Below are 23,340 nucleotides of genomic sequence, written 5' to 3'. Positions count from 1 at the left end.
TTCTGCATTCATCAGTCATATAACATAAGTGTGTTACCTGTGCAGTGCAGTAGGCCAATTTTCTTACAATCTTCCTTCTTCCTTCATGTTGCACTAGCATTATTCTGTTGTTAATGTACCTCTTATGGAACACATGGTGGAGGATGAAGCCTCCATCTGTTTCTGTAATTCTGTAAAGCGACATATTGCCTATGATACACAACATATGAGGCTGCAAATGAGTCTGGGTGATGTATATGAATGAATCAGTAAGTGTTTGTGTGGATGAGAGAGGGAGTGAACAGCATGAGTGAACGTGTGTCTATTTTTAATTACATTCCCAGATTCCAAGCTGTCTGCTTGAGTGGCTCTCTTGTCGTGGTGCCTTGGCAAGAGTTTATGTCCATGACTAGTGTTTTTTGAATCACACTGAATAGAGTGTAATAGCATTCCCATTTCATTCCCTGCATGCTCAAATGTCTGGATGGAGAATTCATCATCCATGCCACTTTTTGAAGTGAAGATGGAATACCTATTGGAAACTTTGTATTCACCGAGGCCCTCAGTCACCAATCTGCGCAGGTGATTAAGAAACCTCTTGTCTATTTGCTTTATATAGTTAGTCTTGTCAAGTTCTCGCTTTGTAAGGAAATTTGACATGAATATACTAATTACTGACTGGCTGATTAAAACAAGTTCATTCGTTCTGAAGCGACTTTCAGGCAGCGTCTGCATTACAGTTGATCCTAATACTTCATGAGACAAACCTTGTTTTGGATTAATGGATTATAGAAACCAGTGCAAAGGAACCGATTATTTTTATTGGTCCCTTTGGGGACCTTTTCAAAGTGGGTTACAAATAGAACAAAATATGGAAAAAGCCTAAGTGTGTTACTGCAATCATAGATACAAAATTTACCTAGACATAGATATATAAATAAATACCATGCACACACATACACACACATTAATCTGCTTTGGAGTAGAAGAAGCCTTTATTTCTCAAATATAGACAGAGTGAAATGTTTTTTTTTTTTCATATATAGGAAGTTAGGGTCAGAGCACAGCCTTGAAACAGCACCTCTGGAGATGAGAGGATTAAGGGCCTTACTCAAAAGCCCAACAGTGGCAGCTTGGTAGTGCTGGGGCTTGAACCCCAGACCTTCTAAACAGTAATTCACTACTGCACATAAACACATCTACACAGAGCTATAAGATGCAGACTGGGAGGTACAGATAAGATGAGGGTTCAAAAAGAAGGGACGTCTTCCTTTGTACCCCATCTCTGCTTATATTCATCCTTAACAGCAGAATAAACAACAGGCGGGTGGGGAGAATTTAAAGACATCACATCCACCATGTGTGAAAATAAATCCACTCTATGGGTGGAGTGAGTGTGTCTTGAACAATCATGGAAATTTTTAACACCCATGCCACAACATAAGGGAATGCCCATGATAATAAAGGCAGTAAATTAGCGCTGTGTAAGTCGGAGGTTACGTTTATACCCTGGTATTTGTAGAATTACTGAAAATGCTGCCAAATACAGCAAACAAATTGTCTACAGTTGATAAAAGCGTAATACCTAGATCATGGATCTCCATATCTGGTCCTGGAATTTCGTGGAATTTGGTGAACGTGTTTATTAACTAATTTATTGAATGAGGCTTGTTTAAACAGGAAAATCATCAAACGGTGCTGGACTTGGGACCCTCACCAGCCTTCTCTGTATGGGAATAATATCATATAATTATATATTAGTGATGCAATCATACAATTATAGGTGTGTAACGATATTCTTAATAATCACAGAAAAGAATGCTTCATATTGGTTTTTGAATTTAAAAAAAAAGAAATAAGTTTAGATTTTGTTTATATGAACACTACAAATATTAAAGAACATCACACACTTTTCTGGAATCTTTTCACAGATGGACACTTTGACTGAAACTCTTTATCTGAAGTTAGCTGCATCACTGGAATCCAAAACAACAACTGGAAAATATAACCTAAAAATATGCTCTCATGTGCCAGGAAACAGCCAGAACAAAAGAGCAATCCGTTCCTTTACAGTGGTTTCATCGCTCACTGATCAGGTTTCCACAAATGCGGTCGGTAGCGCTGATACATGTCACTCTGTTGAATGACAAGGAAGTAAGACAACAATGGCGGCTGTACCTCGACCAAGCTGGTGCGAAGATTGTGCAGTCGTGTCTTGGAAATCAGAGGAAAGACAGCTGGAAAGCCCATCATGCTGGCGGTTTACAGACTGTTTGCACTTCATTGTCTGCTGATCTCTGGTCTCATCACTATGCTTTACCTGTGTTCGGCTTCTCTTTATCTTTCCTTACCGCTTCTTATCCACAATGTTGATGTCTCCAAGGTGACCAGCAAGTGTTGTGGAATGGATGTGGATAAGGAAGTGACACGTAGTCTTAGTGCATGGGTTCTGTTATCAGGATTATTTTAGAAGGCTCAGAAAATGTTCATGAATCACAGATACACCAGATATATTTGACTCCTTGAACTGTGTGTTTAGATTTACCATGTTTTTGCCCTTCTTTTGTCTTTTTTCTGTATATTTTGCCTAGTAGAGGGTGCGACTGCAGCAGAGCAGAAGGCCAGCAATTCTGACACCTGCAGCCATCTGAGGGGATTTCAAACGCCATCTGCGACCCACCTGGCTCTTGAATCAACAACCCTCCATGTCTCAGGCTGGAGTCCCAAACCACGAAACCACATCTGGGCCTCATCTGATCATCTGAATCACTGACACTTGTCCACACCCTTATTCCCAAGGTACAGCACATTCCAACATATTGCTGTACAAAGCAAGTTAATAGACACGGACACCCAGAACGCATGGATTATGGATTATGGATTATGATACAGTTCTTTTCTTTTACCATAAATCATTACATGGATACAGACAAAGTAGCGAAGCAGATTTATATTATAGATATGGCAAGGCGTCTGCTCTCGTGATTCTTGGAGCCTGTTCTTTGACAAAGTTTCTGTTGGGAATTGTGAAGTAAAGTGTAACGAAACTCATTAGCACTTGATTATCCAACTAAGGTGACGCAATGATAAGGCCTTGTGGATGAAGGATTGCATTCAGGTCACCAGGGGCAGTTGCTTCCCAAGCCAGACCTATGACTGGTGCATTTTTGTTCAAGTGCATCAGGTCTGCTCTCTGCTTGATGATCAGTGTTTGGCATATTGAGCTATAAAGGTGGATTTATTGTGTGTTCTGGGTAAAACCTTGTTAAGAAAGACAATGGTATAGAAAAGTTATAGGAGCATCACAATATATAGAGGGTATTTGGTAAGCAAAAGAATGAGAATTTGAAGACTTTCTGAAGGTTCTACCAGGCTGCTTGATGAAATACACAGCACTCAACAGAAATCTGTCTCAGGCTGTTCTTGGGAATTGCTTTGCTGTGTGTGAACCTGCAGTCACACAGAGAGGGTCTCGATTATAAACCACAATATTGTTCTCCAGTCTGTTGGAGGAACGGTTTTGAGGAAAGAGAGACTGAGTCAACCCAGGAGAAAGACTGAGCTCATGCTAATGTAGCGTTCAGAGAGTCTGGGCAAGAATGTTCAAATGTGTCAAATGTGTACGGCTTACGCCAATTTATGGCTGCTCCCTTTTTGAACCCAGCACAAGTAAATGCCCTCCAAAAATGAAACATTAATAAATAAAAGCTTCAAGCCCAAAACATAAGGGCTTCTATCTATCTATCTATCTATCTATCTATCTATCTATCTATCTATCTATCTATCTATCTATCTATCTATCTATCTATCTATCTATCTATCTATCTATCTAAGAGGTACAGTAATCATATGTCGCACTTTTCTAGCAAGCCAAGGTTTCGATTTCTTTGACAGCTGGCTATGGATCTTATCACAAAACAGTAAAGAAGGATTGAATTTTAATGCCAGGTCTGTAGCAACCTGTTTGCATCATACTTTAGTGATGTTGCATGTGAATGTGGTTAGAACTAGAAGAGGGTAAGCACCGGATAAGTTTGTACTGGCATGGTGCAAGTCAAGCATGGAACAGACCGAATGATTGGCCAAGAGTGGGCTTAGGAGGATATTTTGGAGCTCAAAAATCAGGCAAAGTTCTGCAATCCAGGTCTCACCAGCCAGCAAGCTGCGAGGGGAAAGCCAGCCAAAGGTGGCCATTCTGAAGAGTTGTAAACCACAAGAAAAAATGATCACCTCGGCATTTAAGCCACTTTCTTGGACTGTTGATGTATTTTTGTGTGCTGGGTTAGCAAAATAAATGGGCCACACTGTGGTGTTTAGCTTTCTGTGGAATTTGACAGATGCAGTAGTAGCCACAGGAGTGCCGGGTGGTAGTCAAAGCATTTAATGGCTGACCTCACACACCTTCTAAGAGGATGTAATGGTCCTATCACTTAACACATACACAAAGGCAAAGCAAGCTCTTCAAACTGTGCCATTAAAACGGATTTCCTTATTTTTTTAAAGTCTAACTCAGGAATGCCAGGTAAAAACCTTATAATAAACCTTTGTCCATAACCCTGTCCTGTGTACATTATGTGGTTGGAGGTTTTGGTCACTTTTTTTTGGACTGTCTTTCCACAGCTCCAGTGTCCTGGGTTCGATTCCAAGCTCAGGTTAGAGTTTGTGTGGTGGCACTCTACATTGCCCCCAGGTGTGAAGGAGTATGTGACTGTGTGTGATAGTGTTTACCTATCTGTGCTCTGTGTCACTCTGGTGAGCTGTTGCTCAGGATGAGTCCTTTCCCTACCCCAGGAATTAATACAGTGTCCCGGTTAGCCCACTCTATGACTTCCATGATTTCCTGATAATAAACACTTTATAAGTAATAATAACATACCTCAGCACACCAGTATTTGTTTCACTTATAGTTTTATTACCACAAACAGAAATGCCTCAACGGCAGTTTGCTAACAGGGTCAGATTACACCAACAGTTTTTGATGCCTTATTAAAAGGTCCCTGTATCTTCTCAAAGGTCATAGAGCCTCTCAAATGCCAGACCCCTTTCATTTGCTCTAATTATAGGTTAGAATAGTATGCAGCGTTTACATACTGTGATTTCGACATGATGTAGTATGCCATCCAGATACTACACACGACCGTTTCAGACACACTAATCTTTCAGTGTGAGATTTAGGATAGAACACAGTATGACACAACATCTGTTCTCTGAGTGTTTGTATGTCATTAGCTGATTAATGACAACAGTACAAAAGGCTAATTACAGAATCATATTGCAGACTGAATGCAGCCTAGCTGGATGTAAGCATTAACACTGGCCAGAACAGATTCCTGCTCCTTGCCAACTTTTCACAGCTATAGCATGCAAAGTATAAGCTCAAATAACACAATTTTCTCTCAGTTTGGTCAGTTAGCTCTTCCCTAGCATAGGACAGCTACCAACCAGAGGGGCTAAAGGCTAGCACAAGCCATAATATTTTATTTTATATTGAAAGCTACATAATAAGCGAAGCTTAAGACACTTGGTGAAAAGCATTACACTACCCTCTTCCGCACTCAGAGGTGCCTATAATTGGCTAGTGTTGCTCTGATCGACAGTGGAAAAAGTAATGCCATCCATCCCACCCAGAAAGCATAGCCCATTTCAAGTAACCCTCACTTCAGAGCTTCAGAGCTTGGAGTCCAATCTGATTCAGCTCCTCTTACCTGAACAGAGTTAGACCAAAAGGCCAAGATGTGGAGATAGCTCAGTGTCCAGGTTGGATGTGTGCGTTAGAAAAATATGTTGTTCCATATTGTAGAGCATCTCATTGGTTAGGGGATATAGGTGGAGGCTGGATCATGTCCAGCTCAACCTCCTGGACTTTTGGTTCTGCAGCAAGGACTGTCTTGTTGATTTAATTGGCATTTAAACTCATGATCTCCCCCATGATAAGGTGACTGCTTTACTGTTGCACCACTTTGGAGCCTATTTTCTGATTCTGATGTGGTTCGAATCACCACTCCTGGACATTCTTAATAAAATCATTTCTCAAAATATATGAGGTAAAGATTGATCTGTGTTGAAAAACATGAACATGAATATTGCGTTAGTTGAATTATGTCATTCAATATTAGATTATGGCCAAATTTGTTGATCATATTTAAATGTTAGACAGTCATTTCACACTTATCCGTAAGTATGTATTATATTTTTGCAGTTGTAATTTTGAAGAATAACACTTCGAAGTGTTCTGAAGTGTAACACTATGAACAACTGGGCCACGAGATAGGGATTAATTGTAGAGCAATGTCAATACTGTACAACAAACAGAAATGACATTCACATTGTGTTTGACGCATTAGTTTATTTATCTTATGTCATCTTTATGACATACAAGGAATGTTAGGAAAATATAGACTATTGAGATAGTGATGTGGCTTTCACTATGACAACAGATGAGGGATTAGTTCTGGGATTAGTTCAGTCCTCTGATAAAGGGCAGGCAAAATATTGTTTATACCTGCAGGTAAAGGTGATGACTGCATTCAAACAATGACATCTCTACTCAAGCATGTTAAGTTAATAGATCCTTTTAACCTAAAATTAAACTTTTGTATTGAGTTGGGGATTAAAGAGAATTAATGTGTCAGTGGCATGTTTAAATCTGTGCTTTAAATACAAATAAATGTGAAAACATGAGCTTCGGCGGTGACAAGAACTTTGTTGCACTGTATTTTCCACACAGAAGTCATAGCCAAGAAAAACAGTGCATAAGCAACTCCACTTCAAAGATGGCAAGGCATGGTACGATCCTCTGCAAACACAGTCAGCCAAAGCAGACAGCGCAGACTCTGGGCTCTGCACAGCTGCTCATGCTGCATTTGCATAAGAACTTTCCAGTTGAGGTAGTTTCTTTAAAATTTCTCAGCCTCTCCCATTTTACAAGGTCCTTTAAAGTTTCCAGACAGAATTATTAAAGAGAAAAAAACAAAGTGACTAGGGTCTCATAAGGGCCTGATAAAAGTGCCAATAATCAGGTCCGCGGTTCCTTGCTATTGTCTCACTGAATGCCCCGCCAGTCACCTCCGTGTCTGGCTCAGTGTTCAGAGATGAATTCAGATGGGCACGAGTTCACCCGGCCGTCATGTCACTTTGGGCAAGGCACACTCATTCACTCATAAAATTGCATTGTTGCTTGTTAAAAGCTTTTTCTGTTCAGGTTCCTGCTGCTTCGCTCATGATCTGTCATGTTAAAATTTTTTCTCCTCTCTGCTATTGTCATGGTTAACTTCACCCCCTCACTTTAACAGAATAAATGTTGGCTTGCTGCGAGAATGGAGCTGAAATGCTTCTGTATGAAAGAGACTCATTTTTGTAATAATGATCTGTAATGATGCAATATAATTAAGAGTCTCGGGGTCGATAACTGTGGCCCAAATAAAATTCAAAGGTGCTATAATTCAACCATAGCACTAGAATAACAGTTTAGAGACACGCTGATCCACACTGATACAGCCCAAAAGAGTGAGTCTACTGAAAAATACCTCAGGCCTGCTCAAATAATACCAAAAGGAAGGATGACTACGCCTGTTTGAGATCTGATAAAACTCCATATCATCTGCTTTCCAAAGTCAATGTTGTGTCATGTTTGTAACAAAGTAGAGCAGGAAAGACTGTCATTCAAGGAGCACACCCACGAGCACAGTCAAATCTCACTTTCTCTCATCCTTCCCTGTAAGGGTGACCTGAGTTCTCTTAGTATACACATTTTTTTTTATCAACTATTCTCAATACTGCTTAGTGAATCATGTTGTTATTGGCAGACTGATTGTGTGGTAAGTTGCAGCACAGAGGTGATCTTCTGCTGAACTTGGTACGTGGAAAGCTGAGGCCTTCATGCACTTGTCCTTTTGGCTCCTAATATAAGGCAGAACTAATTATCATGAGAGTTCTGTGGGTGATTAATGATATTGATTCAATTTTCCAATCCATGTTTTTCGGCCTGTTCTCACATGTTTTCATCAGCATTGTCACGGCCAATTTGAATGATTGTTCACTGCTGGCATCAAAGGCTGCCTCGGAGAATGGGAATGAATCTTGCATTTGAGCTTGCATATTTGGAAGGACTGAAAAACCAGTTTGATGCCTTATTACCTCCTTTCATATGTAATCAGAAGGGATGCAAGGAAAATGTTAGCTATTCGAACACTGTCTTAACATTGTCAGTGTCTTAACTTGATTAAATGTGTAAATGGATAAAAGCTTGTCGCTAACAATCACAACAAGGAAGTGAAAGAAGATGTCAGTATGTAAAAAGTCTGCATAGATACCAGGCCGGTAAAAAAGGTCAGAGCATGATCCCTGTAAAACAGATAACACAAATCCAGACGGAAACTGAAAATTTATCTGGCGTATCATTGTGTACGCAGCAACAAAAAATATAACAGCATCCTACTTAAAATATTTGATATGCAAAGTATAGAGGTCAGTAGTAATGCATATCCGATGACGATTTTGGTTCTGCAAAAATACAGTTAGGGCTGCTATGAAGTTTACTGTGTATCTGAATCCTTCTAGTAGACAGAATATGCCATTTAAAATATTTTGTTTTTATTTAGTTGTGGAAAATAAAGAGTGATTCTGTTTATTTAACCTCTAATTACTAAATCTGTAATGAAACTGTTCTTAGACTATATCAGGGTTGTCCAATCTTATACGGAAAGGGTCAGTGTGGGTGCAGGTTTTCATTCCAACCCAGCAGAAGCCACACCTCGTAGTATTTTAAAAGCCAAGAATAACTGATTAAACAGGTGGAATCTGGTGTGGCGTCTGCTTGATTTGAATGAAAACCTGCACCCACGCCTGCCTTTTGCAGATAAGATTGGACATGAATGTCTGATGGCAAAATCTAGCATTTGGATTGACTCGGCCATGAAAGCCATACTTGAGTTATCTTGGCTGTAGGTTTGGGGTTATTGTTTTACTGAAATGAGATAAACTTTTACTTTAATATATCCCACTGCTTTGCTCCATTAATGTTTCCTTCAGTGGTATGTAATGCCCCAGTATCATTTGCAGCCTTATGTCATGATGCTCCCACCTCCCATGCTTCACTGTGGTGGTCTTGGGATCACACATACAACCTTTTGTTTCATCTGACCAGATACACTGTGCTTCTGTTTTAGCAGAGGGGTTGGTGTGGGGTTGATTGTGAAGTGATGTGGACTGGGATCAGAGATGATTGTGGTGCAGTTGGTTGCTTATTGTTCCTAACAGTTTTAACTGCAGGTTTATTAATTTACAGCTGTGGAAACTGATTTGGTGGAAATGCTGGGTATGGCTACAGCATGCCATGTTCTGGCAAATTCTGGTCCTCTATGCAGATAATGCATGCCAACCAAAAAGGCATGTATTTAGCTTACTTATTTAGCTGTTGTGATGGCTAGTAAAAAGCTGTTTTAAGCATATCTAAAGCCATGCTACGTCTGCATTTTCCAAAGATTCATGGGGGAAGTTACAGAAGCTGATTAGTAACAATTCCAGAGCCCACTGTGGGATCATTGTTCTGTGTGAGGGACACTACCACAGCTAATCCTGCCACATACATTAGACTCAGAAAGAGACACTTATAGACAGACTAACCCATTGTTTATAATGCAGACAATGAGCTTACTCACAACTACTGCTTAACACTTTCTAAAAACCTTTCCACTTGCCTGAACACAACCAACAAATAGATGGAGGGCAATTCAATTCAATTTTATTTGTATAGCGCTTTTAACAAAGAGCATTGTCTCAAAGCAGCTTTACATGAGAAACGACTCAAGAAAACAACAAACATATAAACAGACAAACAGTCCTAGATGTTATCCCAAGTGAGCAAGCCTGAGGTGACTGAGGGGACTGTGGCAAGGAAAAACTCCCTTAGAGGGTAAGAGGAAGAAACCTTGAGAGGAACCAGACTCAAAAGGGAACCCATCCTCATTTGGGTGATGCTGATACAGCATGTGTATAATGTTATGTAAGTCAATAAGGAGGTTGTTGTCCACAGCGCTGCTTGAATATCCCAATCCTCACAAGCAGAACCCGGCTGGAGCTGGTCCATCTCCGGATGCCACTGGAGCCAGCACAGTCTCTGTATGCCTCGGGATGGGTAGAAGAAGGGAAACAATGGAACAGCATTAGCGTAGCTGCTGTTGATAATATTAGCAGCACTAGATGATAATCTGCATTTAATCAGATGTACTTGGGCACAAGGTTATGGGAAGTGTTAGATGTATGCCAAGCTAAAGAGATAAGTCTTTAGTCTACATTTAAACTGGGAGACTGTGTCTGAGCCCTGAACACTGTCAGAGAGCACTTACAAGAGAATATCTGACCCCTTGCAAACAACACAATATGCTAAGATCACTTCTTAGAGCCCATTATTTTGGACAGTAGGTCTAATTTTATGGGTAGTGGGCAAGGCAGGCCAGTAACTTCAACAGCTGGCTGAACCTCTGATTGGTCACCATACTCAGGGTCCAGCCCTGTCTGTGAACCACATTGATTTCACAGTCGTAGTCACCTCATCTGCATTAACAGCCCCAGTTATTTCCCACACCCTGTTTGCAATGAGTCACATAGCTTGAAGTGATGTCTACAAGATCTTTCCTTAAGGGCCAGTAGTGAGTGTCCCACTATATTAGCGATATAACATACATTATGTATCATGTGTATCATGTGCTTTACAAACCAGCATATCTTCTGAAGAGATCAATCTGTATAAATGCCCATCAGTGAGATTGGTACATGAAGAGGTGGAGGATCCAACTTTTTTTTTGCAAGCCAGCCTTCTGCCTCAGTGCTCCTGATTTAATTCTGCTGCTGGGTTCTTCTCCTACTTTTCACTTTTCATAAATGTTCAGTATGGTTCAAGGTTGAGCTACTAGGTTCAGGTAGCAAAAAAAATTCAGGCATTGATAATGTCCAACTTCAGGACAAATAACTCACCATCTTATCTGAAATATCTAAAAGCAAAAAGGGTTGAGAAAGTTCTGACAAGCTGTAACTTTATTAAGGTATGATTAATTACTGTGTCCACAGCAACCACACTGCTGCACACCAGCTATTACAATAAGCCGTGTGTCTTGTTCAGTTACATAGTCAACTGAGTAATAAATGAGTAATATCAAAAGTACCATCATCAGTGGTGTACCTTTACGCATTGTCTTTGACAGTGCACACTTTAACAATAACAGCATCAAAACATCAAAGTAGAGCACTACTCTTATCATCCTCAATCCACTTCCTCAGCTCCTCACAAAGATGATAATGGGCAAGAAGACAAGCATGGCAGAGCAGGGGCCGTTTGAAATTAGCAAAATCAATCAGTTCTGAATGAAACAGCCCTTGTGGTGGAATGGAATAGAAACTGGTTCAATTGTCTACCTGGTTTCACATTTATTCTTACATCATTCTGCTAAAGAAGTCCGCACTCACTACAGAACTCTGTTGATTAAGGGTCACTGACCTGAAACTGCAGCAAGGCATGAATTAGCAAATCTTTCTGCCAGGAGATTTTTATTTATTTTACTCTGCTTCCTGCATGTACAGGCTATGGATGCAACACTCATTTCCAGCAGTATTCTACTATAATGTCCCAGTGGAAAAGAAGTTGTAGCCCTTGCATTAAAGCAATTACTTTCCTACACAGCTAAAGCCATGGTGGTGAAATTTCCAGATGATGGGAGTGAAAGTTCTGTAACAGCAGCTGCTGGGTAGATGGCTGAAAAGTTTACATTAAAATTGCACTTGCTGTATGCCAATTTCTGGAGATGGCTTTTAAGAACAAGTACCCGTTTTTGTCTCCCATCTATATCCAAACAGGCTAAAATGGCTTTATCGATTCTGTAATGACATTTGCGTTCATTTCATCTCCACAGGGTGCTCCACCCTAACTAGAACCAGATGAGTTGTAGCATGTCATACTTGGAGGAAAACCAATCACACATGACAGAACTGGGTGGGTATTTCTATATTTCTGATAAAAATGGGAGAGAAAAGCAAGAAAGCATTTCTAAAGGGACGTTCAAGTTTTTTTTTTTCTTTTTCAGCATGAGGCCTGAAGCACAGCTGTTTTTTGGATTGAAAAAGACTCTCTGCTAGTAATGGAGTGCTAGGCAGTATGGAGGCCTGACTCCTGCGAGATCCATTTCATACTTTTGGGGGTTATCATCGAGGACGGGTGGAGGGCCACATACACGCCCCCACACACCCGTATATATATGGAGAAACCCAGAACTGCAAATGAGTCCAGAGAGCCTATTTTTATCATAATGGGAAGATCTTGTTTTTAATCACAATAAGAACATAAAAGTAAAAAGACAGACTGTTAAACTTTATACTTTATTTCAGTGTCTAGGAAACAGTTGTACTTGTGTCTTTCATGTTCATACCTTCCTTACAAAGGAAATTTTTAAATCAGATGCCAAGGAAATTATATTTCAATAGCACATTTCATGAAGGAAATAAAAGAAAGAAAAGGAAGAAAGGAAGGAAGCGGGAAACAGAGAATTAGAAATAAATTAGACTATGCATTAAAAGAAAACCAGAACTGTAATTGTAATGATATTTATACATTTTAGCTACAACTACATAGCCATGATAAGCGCTTATGATTGCCTCAAATGCAGTAAAATCCAGTACACTTCAAAGCCTAATTAGATTTGTGCTCTTAAAATACGTAGATTGCGTCATCCATGCATTAGAGTCATGTACACTACTAAAACAGGTCATAAAAATTAGGGCACTGCTGTAATGTTTAATGCTTTTCTTCAGTGTTTGCTGTTCAGCAGCAAGCTGTAATATTTTTTTTGAGTGGCACCAGACCACAGCTGTGCACTGTGAGAGTGTGTGATTTACCTTTATGCATATTCTCTTGTTGTTTGTTGTTGTTGTTATTGTTGTAGGGCATGGTGGCTTAGTGGGTATCATGTTTGTGGCCCTCCTCTGGGGTTGAGGGTTCGATTCACACCTCTGCTCTATGTGCACAGAGTTTGCATGTCCTAAGAATTACTCCTAGTCCTAAAACATGCAATGTAGGCAGATTACCATCTAATATCTCTAAATTATCCATAAAGTGTACGACTGTGCACTGTAATGAGTTGGGACCATGTCCAGGTTGTCCCCTACTTTCTTCACCAAGTCCCCTGGGATAGACTGTGACCCTGTATAGGACAATCGGTAGGGAAAATGAAAATTATTATTATTGTTGATGGAATTACTATTGTGCTTGCAATGCATTGATTGATTAACTTGGCAGCTTCAAAAAGCACAGAGGAGACACTCTCTTGAAACCATATGGCAGCAATTGTTTTGACACCAAAACATTTAAAATGCTGGGTCAGAGCAGCAAAGCACTCTGGGAAGCTGTCTATACACTCCAAGTTCTTAAGACATTTAACTATGATTTCTCTCATCTTGCTCTCTCTCTCTCTCTCTCTCTCTCTCTCTCTCTCTGTTGTTCTACATGTCCTGCATAATCTTGGCCTCATTCTATATGAATTTTACAGCAAGCCCCAAAAGCCCCAAATTATATCACAGCTTTCTATAAATCCATATTTTAAACAAGAAGTGAGACAGAGAGAGAGCGCAAACCTTTTTAAGCCCACTTGCTTTAATTTTATGTTTCCCATAGAGGCTACAGGCCACAGAAACTGTTAGACTCCTCTTATCAACAGTCACAATTTCAGCTTACAATGAATCCAAGCTGCAAACATACACCTATTTTTCATGCTTGCCAGAGATATTATGAAGATATTTTCCCTGCCATTTCTTTAAGGTATAGAACAGCATTATTTCCACTGACAGTTTTAGGGAGAAAAAAAAGTGATATAGCGTTGTTATAGCTGTGGTTTTATCCAGCCACCAGCTAATCCCTTCTGAAAGCCCACTTGCAATAAAGTGCAACCATGCTTTTAACACTAGCCCTCTAACCACCCAGCATTTCTCCATTTGAAGAGTTATTGCTGGGCTTTTCATTACAAATATACACAATAGGGACTTGCTGGCTGTAGTATTTAATGTACATGACTATATGTTATGATTAACTACATATATCACACCCATCTCTGTTTTAAAGCTCAAAACAGACTGAAGGGGAAAAAAGCATCGTCGTTCTCTTGCTCTGTGGAAATTTTAGCACAGAGTGGGAGAAAGTATAAAACATATGCAAACAAAAAAAGCTGTAACTGCAACTAAAACTAGAAAAATGTGACTGAATCAAGTCTATCCCAGGAAAAATACACACTGAATGGGATGCCTTTTCTTCTCTGCACAAATATTCATACCTACGAGCAATTTAGCATAGACAATCCCTGCTACTGGCATGTTTTTGGGAGGAATTTGTTGGAATCCCATGTGGACCTGGAGAAAACATGCACAGAAACACCACACAGACAGTAACCTGAGCTCGAACCGGAGAACCTAGAGCTGTGAGGCAGTAAGTCTACTCACTGCACCAGCATCCAACATTGCAATTTATTTATATTGTCCCATTTGCCATGAGAAGACGCTTCCTCTTTATTTTTTGTCACTGTTACCAGTGTGATATTAGATCCAACACTGAGCATGTCCTATCTGTGAAATGTGTGAAAATAGGTTCCTAGTTTATGAAAAGAGGACTAATTTGGGACTCATACTGCGGTTACTGCTGCTATATTTAAAAAAATTAGTAAATCTTGCATGTTGTGTAAACAGTAGTTCAAATTTTTATTTCTTTTTTTCTTTTGTGCTTTCTTCCCTTTGTGCATTTCAGGAGGCTTAAAAACAGCCAAGGAGGATTTATGTGGCGATATTTTTTAGTCACAGATGTGAAAGCACTAGACAAGCTGTTACTCAAAGCAGTCACTGACCGTATTTATCCAGTGGTGGTTGTTAACTCAAATAAGAAGGTTAACCCAGGGTTTAATAATGTACTGTGTTAAAGGTCAGATTATGAATAGTCAGGATTTAATTGTTAACCCTAGGTACAGTGTGAGCAGTGTGAAATGTGAAATAAGATAACCCAGATTCCCTTTACCCAGAGTTTACAATCACCAGTATGAAAAGCTCTACTCTTCTAGTGTTCAAACATTTAGGGGATCTTCCAGAGGGAAATCTGAAGAACCATTAAAGTTTCGAAATTTTGTAAAAGTTTAAAAAATGCTAATAGTAGCCCAAAACCAGCACAATATACAGTCTAAACTGCTTCCTTTGGCCCAGGCTAATATTCATGCCGTTAAAAGCAATGGAATCATTTTGTACTGTATATCTATTTCAGATGAGGCATCTTGGCATTCAAAGAACTGGGATTTACAGCTCCACTGGATCAATCGCTTAGTATCAGTTAATGAAATACACCACATGCTGTATTCCCCTGCTCACTCCCCTTCATTAACAACATTACAAATGTCCAGATCGCATTAGTCCAGGTTAAATCAAAAATGCCATTTCACCAAAATAAATTGAGCATTTCTTGTTTTCTAGTGCACATTTTGATTTGCTGGATTCTACAGCCTCAATTCAGTGGGAAGACTTCCAAATGTTTACTGGTGTATCAGTTTCAGAGGTGCACAGAATTAAATCAGAATCGAGACAAGTGGAGAACACAATTAAACCTGGTTCCATTGGGCCCCCTGCATGGCCACAAAGACATCAATTATCATTAGAGCTTGTTTTGGTGGATGGTGACCTTCAGTCCACTCCTACGCCGTTCCTCAACCAGCCTGTCAGTCCTGGCACAGGTTCGACATGTGCGATCACTGCGTTTGCGCTCCAAATTGTAGTCGAGCGTCAGATATAAAGAGCCCGCGAGACCCATTCGCTTTAGCAGGCAACGTCCGCTCCGCCAGTGCGTCACATGCTCCATGCCGACACTTTCTTTTCTTTCCTTCACTTTTTTTTATTATTATTATTTTTTTCCCTTACAAGTGCTTTGACCTTTGGAGATTTTTCACAATTGTTCCTTTCCCCTTCTTCTTCTTTTCTTTTTTTCCATCCACTTTTTTCCTGCCCTCCCCCTTCAGTTAGTATTATGCCTTTCTTGTTTTGTTTTGCTGTTTCTCTTTGGCGATTTCTATGGTGACAGTGCGCTTCCCAGGAACAATGAAGCCTGGGGGATTAAGAAGCGCGAACAGTCATGACTGTTTCATAAATAGGTAGGAGACAGAGGAGCACTGAATGGGATCAGCAGATGTGATGAGAATGGCAGAATTTCGATCATTTGGAGAAACAAAGACAAAAAAGACATTATGATGGAAGGACAAAAGATCAAGACAATTTTGTCTCGTCTGCACTAAGCATGAGATCATCTGATGTGGCATTGCTTCACTCTGTTGCTCTTTATAATTTACACAAAACTTAAAAGAATTGCTGTTACGCAGTAAGAACCAATTATATTCAACATAATCAAAGCATTCCAACCATTACCGACATCTGTGAATTCGGATCTCTCCTTTCCCAAACCTATTCTCTCTTTGAGTCCAAGAGTTCATTCCACCTAATTTCAGCTCTAACTCTTAATTTGGGCCAATGGGAGACAAATATCGTGCTTTGAATTTCTTGGCAGTGACACTCGTAGCATTAGCAGACCACTGGAAACCAATCACCAGGGTTCTTCTTCTCTTTTTACGTCATAGCGCAGGGTGGGTTATCATTAGCATGATCGTGTTCATCAGAACAGATTCTAGCCTCACAAACATGCTTCACGGCTAGTTAAACGCACGCATGTACACATATAAACACACAGCTTATTCCCAAGCCTGCTTCAGCAGCCCGACAAGCAGAATTAGTGCAGAAAGCATGAGCATGTTACCATGTACTCTCTCTCTCTCTGCCTCTCTCTCTCTCTCTCTCTCTCTCTCTCGCTCTTTCTCTGGAAAAGCCAGCCACTCTCACCAAGAGCTCTGGTCTCAGGGTGCATTCTTGTTAACACACAGTGCAGGTGTGTGAGATGAGACAAAGGCATCTGGCCAAGAAAGAATGAAAACAGAGTTAAGCTGTTCTACTTATTACACAGTCCTGGGAGATCGCAGCCAATGTGTATGGTTTTAAGTTGTAGTAGTTTTGAGAGTCCTGGGTCAAAGCTATTTCTCATTTACTACAGACCCCTTTGCTCAGGAAGCCCTTTGTAAGTGGGAAGGCTGGTCTCATACTGGAACATTTCCATAGCAAAGAGTTGAGTTAACAATCCTCCATTGCCTGGTGCTGTCAACGGAACAGGATCTCAACACCCACCTGATGGTTTGGACTGTGTAGGGATTATTGGTTTTAAGTTTAGAGCCATGTCACTCTTGAAGCGCATCCGCTTCATGACACTGACATCACAAGCGTCTCATGGTAACTGAGAGAAATATTTTGCCTCCTTCACAGCCATCACCTGTCAGTTTACACCAAGGGGGTTAACAGAACACTTCTGCATGGGCAGGACACAAAGAAAGCTAAGGAGACAGCAAACATTTGAGTAGGCAAAGATGTAAGAACATAACACGCTGTATCCTAGAGGAAGTGGCAAATCTCAGGTTGCATGCTATGTCCTCCATCATTTTCATACATTTGTGCTGGCTGAATGAGTTTTGTGTGTCAGGTTTTATGTCTGTTTTATGTTGTTTCTTGTCAACTAGTAAATTCTCTCTGTTCCTAAAGCATGTGTTGTGTTGTATTTGGGCTAAGTAAATGCCACACACCCCAGCATTTTAAGCCTTAACAACCAAAATGAGTTAGAATTATACTACCAGAAAAACCTAAACCTCTTTATACAGTAAGGACAGCAATATTTCTGTTAATTTGTCCAAGTATTGTGTGAATATGACATATTCATCTCTCATGTATTTTAAAAATACTTTCTATTTTATCATTTTCTTTGCTTTTGCTCTGTTGATTAATGGTCTGGACACTACAAACCTGCCACTTAATAATAAACAATAAGAGGTTTGAACATTGCTCACTGTGAGGCTAGAGTTGTAGATTATCACTGAGACATGCTCGCTGTAGTGACTAATGGCGAGTTTGAAAAGCCTCCACCAGACAGTTTATTCTGTGTTTCAATTTAAGGCACAAAAAAAGAGAAGGAACTGGACTACCCTTGTCAACGCGTCTGGATGCAAAGCTGGTAGCCCTGCCTCACTGCTGATCATGTTTCTTCTGTTTTCGTGGCTAATGTTTAAAGCTGTACTGAAGAAGAATCAGTTTTTCCTCCATGACTCTACAATGTGAGTCAACTCTTTCTACATCACATACTGAGGTGTATCTCTTTCACTGAGAATAATTTGTGGTAAACCTCACCTAAATTAGAATGTATATATATTTAAATATATTTGTGTGGAAATTGTTACCACATTTTTCTGGAGTAAATTTCATTCTGATGGGGTTTTTTCCCCCCCAGTGTTTCTCATAGCTTGAAAGGTCAGTACTAATTTTTATTTTAAACTTTGAGCTGGATGTGTGCACAGACTGTTCAATCTCAAGCGCTGGTGTGGCTACAGGTTTTCATTCCAACTGAGCAAAAGCCACACCTGAGTCTACTGAAAGCCAAGATCAACTGATTTAACAGGTGGAATCAGGTGTGGCTCCTGAATGATTGGAATGAAAGCCTGCACCCTCTCCGACCCTTTGTGTATCCGATTGGACATCTCTGGATTGTATGAATCCGAGTAACCTATGCTATCCAGTTCCTGCAGTTATTTTTGTTTGTACATGCCTGTATATTTTTTTAAATGAACTTAAGTTGGTCATACATTACCTAAAAATGAAACAAATTCATTGAAACCACTGTGATTGTGGCCAAGATAAATCAGTTAGCTGCTGAAGATGAATGAATGTGATACATGTGCCACGTGAGCACTCTGCCACATCCAATATGTTCCCATGTTAATCAGCATAGCCACAGACGTGAAAGAAAAAACACTGAACTTGAACTTCCTGAACTTCATTCATGTCCACTAAGCACTTTTGTCCTGCTCAGGGTCATATGAAGGATCCAGAGCCTGTCCTGGGCACATGGTGGGAATATACACTAGATGTGTATGGAATGTCAGACCATCACCAATCTGGCCCTGCTCTTGTGTTGAATAAAACATGACCAACATATTCCAAAATGTCCATTATAGGCAGGACTGATGTACGGATGAAAAGGGACCCTAAGAGCACATGTTCCAGCAGATTTGATTTGAAGTTTTTTGCTAGGCTGTGTCCTTTTCAAAGCCATTTCTTAGTGCCCTGATATAGTCATATATAGTCATAGCACACATTTTATGTGGATCAGCCAAATCAAATATGCCTTATAATTATATTTTTTGGCCCTTCTAGACAACTGCTGTCCACCCTGCTATATCTGTCTGATCTTTCCCCATCCATCTGCATTGTTTGCTTGGCCACGTCGCAACAGTCAGATCAGATCTGGAAGATTCCAGAAGGAACAGCAGTTGTGAATGGATTGCTGATGGATAGATTGCTTGCATCTGTCTGAACCCAATCTCAGTTTTCCATGTCTCCTTCACTGATCACCAGTCATACAGTTTGTGGGTAGTATGACATTACTTACACTTTTGAAAGGACAGGGCATTCCTCATTTACTCACCGGGAGGCAATGAGGCAGAGTGCCACAGCTCCAACATTTTAGAGCGTCCACTAGCCACAAGAGTACGAGGACAAGCTGTGGACTTCTGCCAGCCTGGAAAAGTAGCCATGGAACTAGCCAGTAGAACATAGCCAGTGTTTATTGTGTTTATTTTGGAACGAGTAGCAATTCGATGTAGAGTTGTCCTTGGGATAAATGCTGCTAACTTTTTGCACATCTGCTAGATTCTATCTCTAGAAAATGAAATCATAAAAATAACACCATTATGATAAGCTTTTTTAAAAAAAAATGCCCAATGGTATGGGCTTTATTTCTTTCTCTCCCTCTCTGTTTATCTTGCTAGGTTTACAACCCAGATTAGAGTAAAACGTCCTGCTCCGCCAGCTACATTTGTTTGGTCTCATGGGTCTTGATACACTCCTCTAATTAGAAGCCTAATTTAATGTTTATAGCTAATAATAATTGACCTTTATTTAACAATCTAACCTGTAGATGAAATTTTTCATGTTCAGTTTGCAGTAATTGACAGATAAAAACAAGCACACAGATTTTATGGTGTTTAACAGACTTGTGAAAGCTAAAACCTGCATTCCTTGGGAAAGAAAAAGGATTGTAATGACTTTCTCGTGGCTGTGCTACTAATACTCACGTGAGCATTGCAGAAAATTCATGTTTAATTTGTTCTGTCTGCTCTGTTTTCTTTGAATGATTTAGGGCCTTTGGGTATGGGCTGAAATTTCAAACACAAGTTCCTTTTTTATTTGACAAGTTCAAAGTTAACTTTCAAGTCAGATATACTTTATATAAATACCGGCAAGTTTCCATGGCAACCTAACAGTAACACTGCATATTTTCCCAATTATCAGTCTATGGATTTTATTATATTGGGTCTAAAAGAATAATATTTCTAACAACCCTGACTGTTACATCATAAAATCCTTTTATATCAACAGTTTAAAAAATTAGCGTTCTCTCATCTTCAGCTTCTTTCCAATCCCAGTGAGCTGTATGTTCAATGCCGATTTTCTTTTTGCCATCAAAATCCACTAAAATCAATCCCTGATGGAATTATTGGATTGTACATCAGAAAACTATCATTACCTAAACACATTGCCAGGAAAACTCCAGCTTATCATTCATCATGATGTGATTTTACAGTGGTGTTAAACCAGTAACATATTCGATTTCAAGTTTTTTTTTTATATCGCACTTTTAACAATGGACATTGTCGCAAAGCAGCTTTACAGAAATCTGGATATAGATTTAGTTTTAGATCCAAAATGTGCAAGCCAGAGATGACAGTAGCAAGGGGAAAAACTGCCTGAGACGACCTGACGAAGAAACCAGAGTCTAAAAGGAACCCATCTTCTTCTGGGTGACGATCTGCAGATTGGATGTGTAGCAGATTGTTCCATGTGAACCAGAGAAGAAGACATTTACAAGATTTTATCCGGATTAAACACTTACAGATGGTTTGAATACAGTAGGTTTGATAAGAGAAGAGGACTTGGTGTAAAGAAGAAATCCTAAAGGGGTTTTTTGTCATAACGTTTGTTTATCCTAGGGCTCACATCACATGGTGACCCTTATACAGAGCATCAAAAAGATGATATGGGAAGCTACAGCTGAGTTCAGTACAATAAATGTTTCGAGTGGTCTATATCCCATCACTTTATGATTGAATTATCATAAAGATCATCAGCAGTGGTTACACTAGGGTAAAATATCCTACAAAAGTTGGCTGAAAGATTTGGGAATTTCTTCCCCTCTGGTAAAAATGCTATTTCAACCTAGTCATGACAGAGAATTTCGTAATGTTCTGTGCCTGTCTCCACAACACGGATTAACCTGACAGCTGCGAGTAGCAAGTCAATACACATTCAAAGCTGAGCCCCAAATAGCATACTACACACTAAGTAGCTAGCTAACTAAAACACAAGCTCTGGTTGAAAGGACGAGCTTTATCCTGGTCAGGGTTGGGGGGATTAGAGACTCTGCCGGGAACACTGAGCGTGAGGTGGGAATACACACTGGATGGAAAAGCAGTCCACTTTAGGCCACCATCCACACCTACATTACACTCATACCATCGAAAGTATTTCTATCATTTCAGTGGAGTTTAACCTTCTGCACCACTGACTATGTTCCTGTACATAATTAATGTTATTAGTTAGAGTTAGTGTGAGGTACCAGAGAGATACATATTGCTTCTATTACTCTACCTGAGTCAGTGAGATATATTGTGCTAAATGTTGAATGATTGTGCATTAAGAAAGTGTTGCAGTTTTAGAGATGCTCAGAAGTAAATTCAATAGAAAAATGTTTCAGTTTCAAGTCATTTGCTGTGTTAAAATGATTGCTTTGTCTTGGGAAGACTATACAAGGGAGAGGGCTGTCCAAAGAAAATAAGACGGCGGAGAATAAAATGAGAAGTGTGACACGCCTCAGTATTTATAATGTGCACAGAGAAATATAATGTCACCGCATGAATTTTTATGGAGCATTGCTGGATGATTTCTTCTTACCAGCATTCCTTTTTATCAGATTTGTTCACAGGCTTTGGATCTCTGTCATAGAGTAGCAACATGTCCCAACAAATTTCACAATTTACCAACATTTGAGCTTCTGACAGACTGTCAAACAGTCTCTTGTTGGTTAGAAGCTTGTTTTAGTAATTACCTCATCAACAAAGCACAATATGTTATGAATGGAGTGAACTGTTCGTTTCTATCTTATGATTTGTTTTTGACATTTCAGACGGTTACAAGGAATCGTTTCTCTTTGTTCCCTCATTGATAGACACTATCCCAGCTTGGTATTTAGTTTGCTAATACTAATTGTAATGTGCAGAAATTAGTACTGTGTCTGGGGGAGTTGGGGGCTTAGTGTTTTGCACGTTTGTCTCGCATCCCCATAATTGGGGGGTCAAATGCCTGCCTCCACCCTTTGCATAATCTCCCAGTGCTTCTGGAGGGGGTTTCCTCCTCCAGACTAAAGAGATGTGTTGTAGGCTCTTAAAATTGTCCAAAGTGTGGGAGTTTTTGTGCCCTGTGATGGATCAGTACCCCATCCAGAATGTCCCCTACCATGGGCTCCAGGTGTGTAGCATAAGAGGTACAAAAATGGATGGATGGTAAAGTGCCTATGGGCCAGTTCTTTAAGCTTTGGAACTAAGTGCAGCTTCCATTTAAATGTAGCTATTCCCAGGGCTCCCAAGTGGTGCAACAGAAAAACATTTACCCTAACGGCAAGAGATAGCGAGTTAAAACCCCAACACACAACTCTCTGTGGCTGGAAGCCAAGGGAGCAAAAAAGACCATGTCTAGATTTATTTCCCTTTTTGCTGTTAGAATAACCTCAATTCATCTGGGAAAGCTTTCCTCTGGACTTTGGAGCATGGCTGCATAGAATTTATCATGTTTGGGCCTTTTTGTTAGTGTAATGCTACAGCATACAGAGATATTCTATACATTTGCATGCGTCCAACTTTGTGGCATCAGATTGGGGAATATGCAGGATATGCTTGGTCAGGTCTTCAAAAACCATATTGTGCCATATTGTGTATTTTTACTTGCCAAGATGGTACTTTGCTTTTGTAGCATACCTAGCTCATGCCTTGTTCTCCAACCTCCCTTCTGGCAAATGCCTCTGTAGCATCACAGCTCATGCTGCATAGCTAAAGAGCAGCTTCCTGCCTCAGCCAATAAGTATTATTAACATGAGGTGTTAACTGATGCTGGCTTTCCCGACTTCACCAGACTGACCGTTTTATGCAACTTCAA

General features: G+C 40.0%; 1 long non-coding RNA gene across 3 annotated transcripts; it reads left to right on the top strand.

Annotated features, from left to right (window-relative positions):
* The first annotated feature begins 423 nt into the window (after positions 1-423).
* On the top strand, positions 424-17,663 carry LOC131357498 (uncharacterized). Of its 3 annotated transcripts, XR_009205278.1 has the most exons (5): positions 424-561; positions 1,911-2,362; positions 2,574-2,778; positions 11,886-11,965; positions 12,057-17,663. It is a non-coding gene; the product is annotated as an uncharacterized LOC131357498 (long non-coding RNA). The 3 variants fall into 3 exon arrangements; XR_009205279.1 differs by lacking the exon at positions 1,911-2,362; XR_009205277.1 differs by having other exon boundaries at positions 1,911-2,778.
* The last annotated feature ends 5,677 nt before the right edge of the window (positions 17,664-23,340 follow it).

Source organism: Hemibagrus wyckioides, linkage group LG08 (assembly GCF_019097595.1).
Source record: "Hemibagrus wyckioides isolate EC202008001 linkage group LG08, SWU_Hwy_1.0, whole genome shotgun sequence".
NCBI classification, from domain to species: domain Eukaryota; kingdom Metazoa; phylum Chordata; class Actinopteri; order Siluriformes; family Bagridae; genus Hemibagrus; species Hemibagrus wyckioides.
This window is presented reverse-complemented; position numbering and strand designations above follow the sequence as displayed.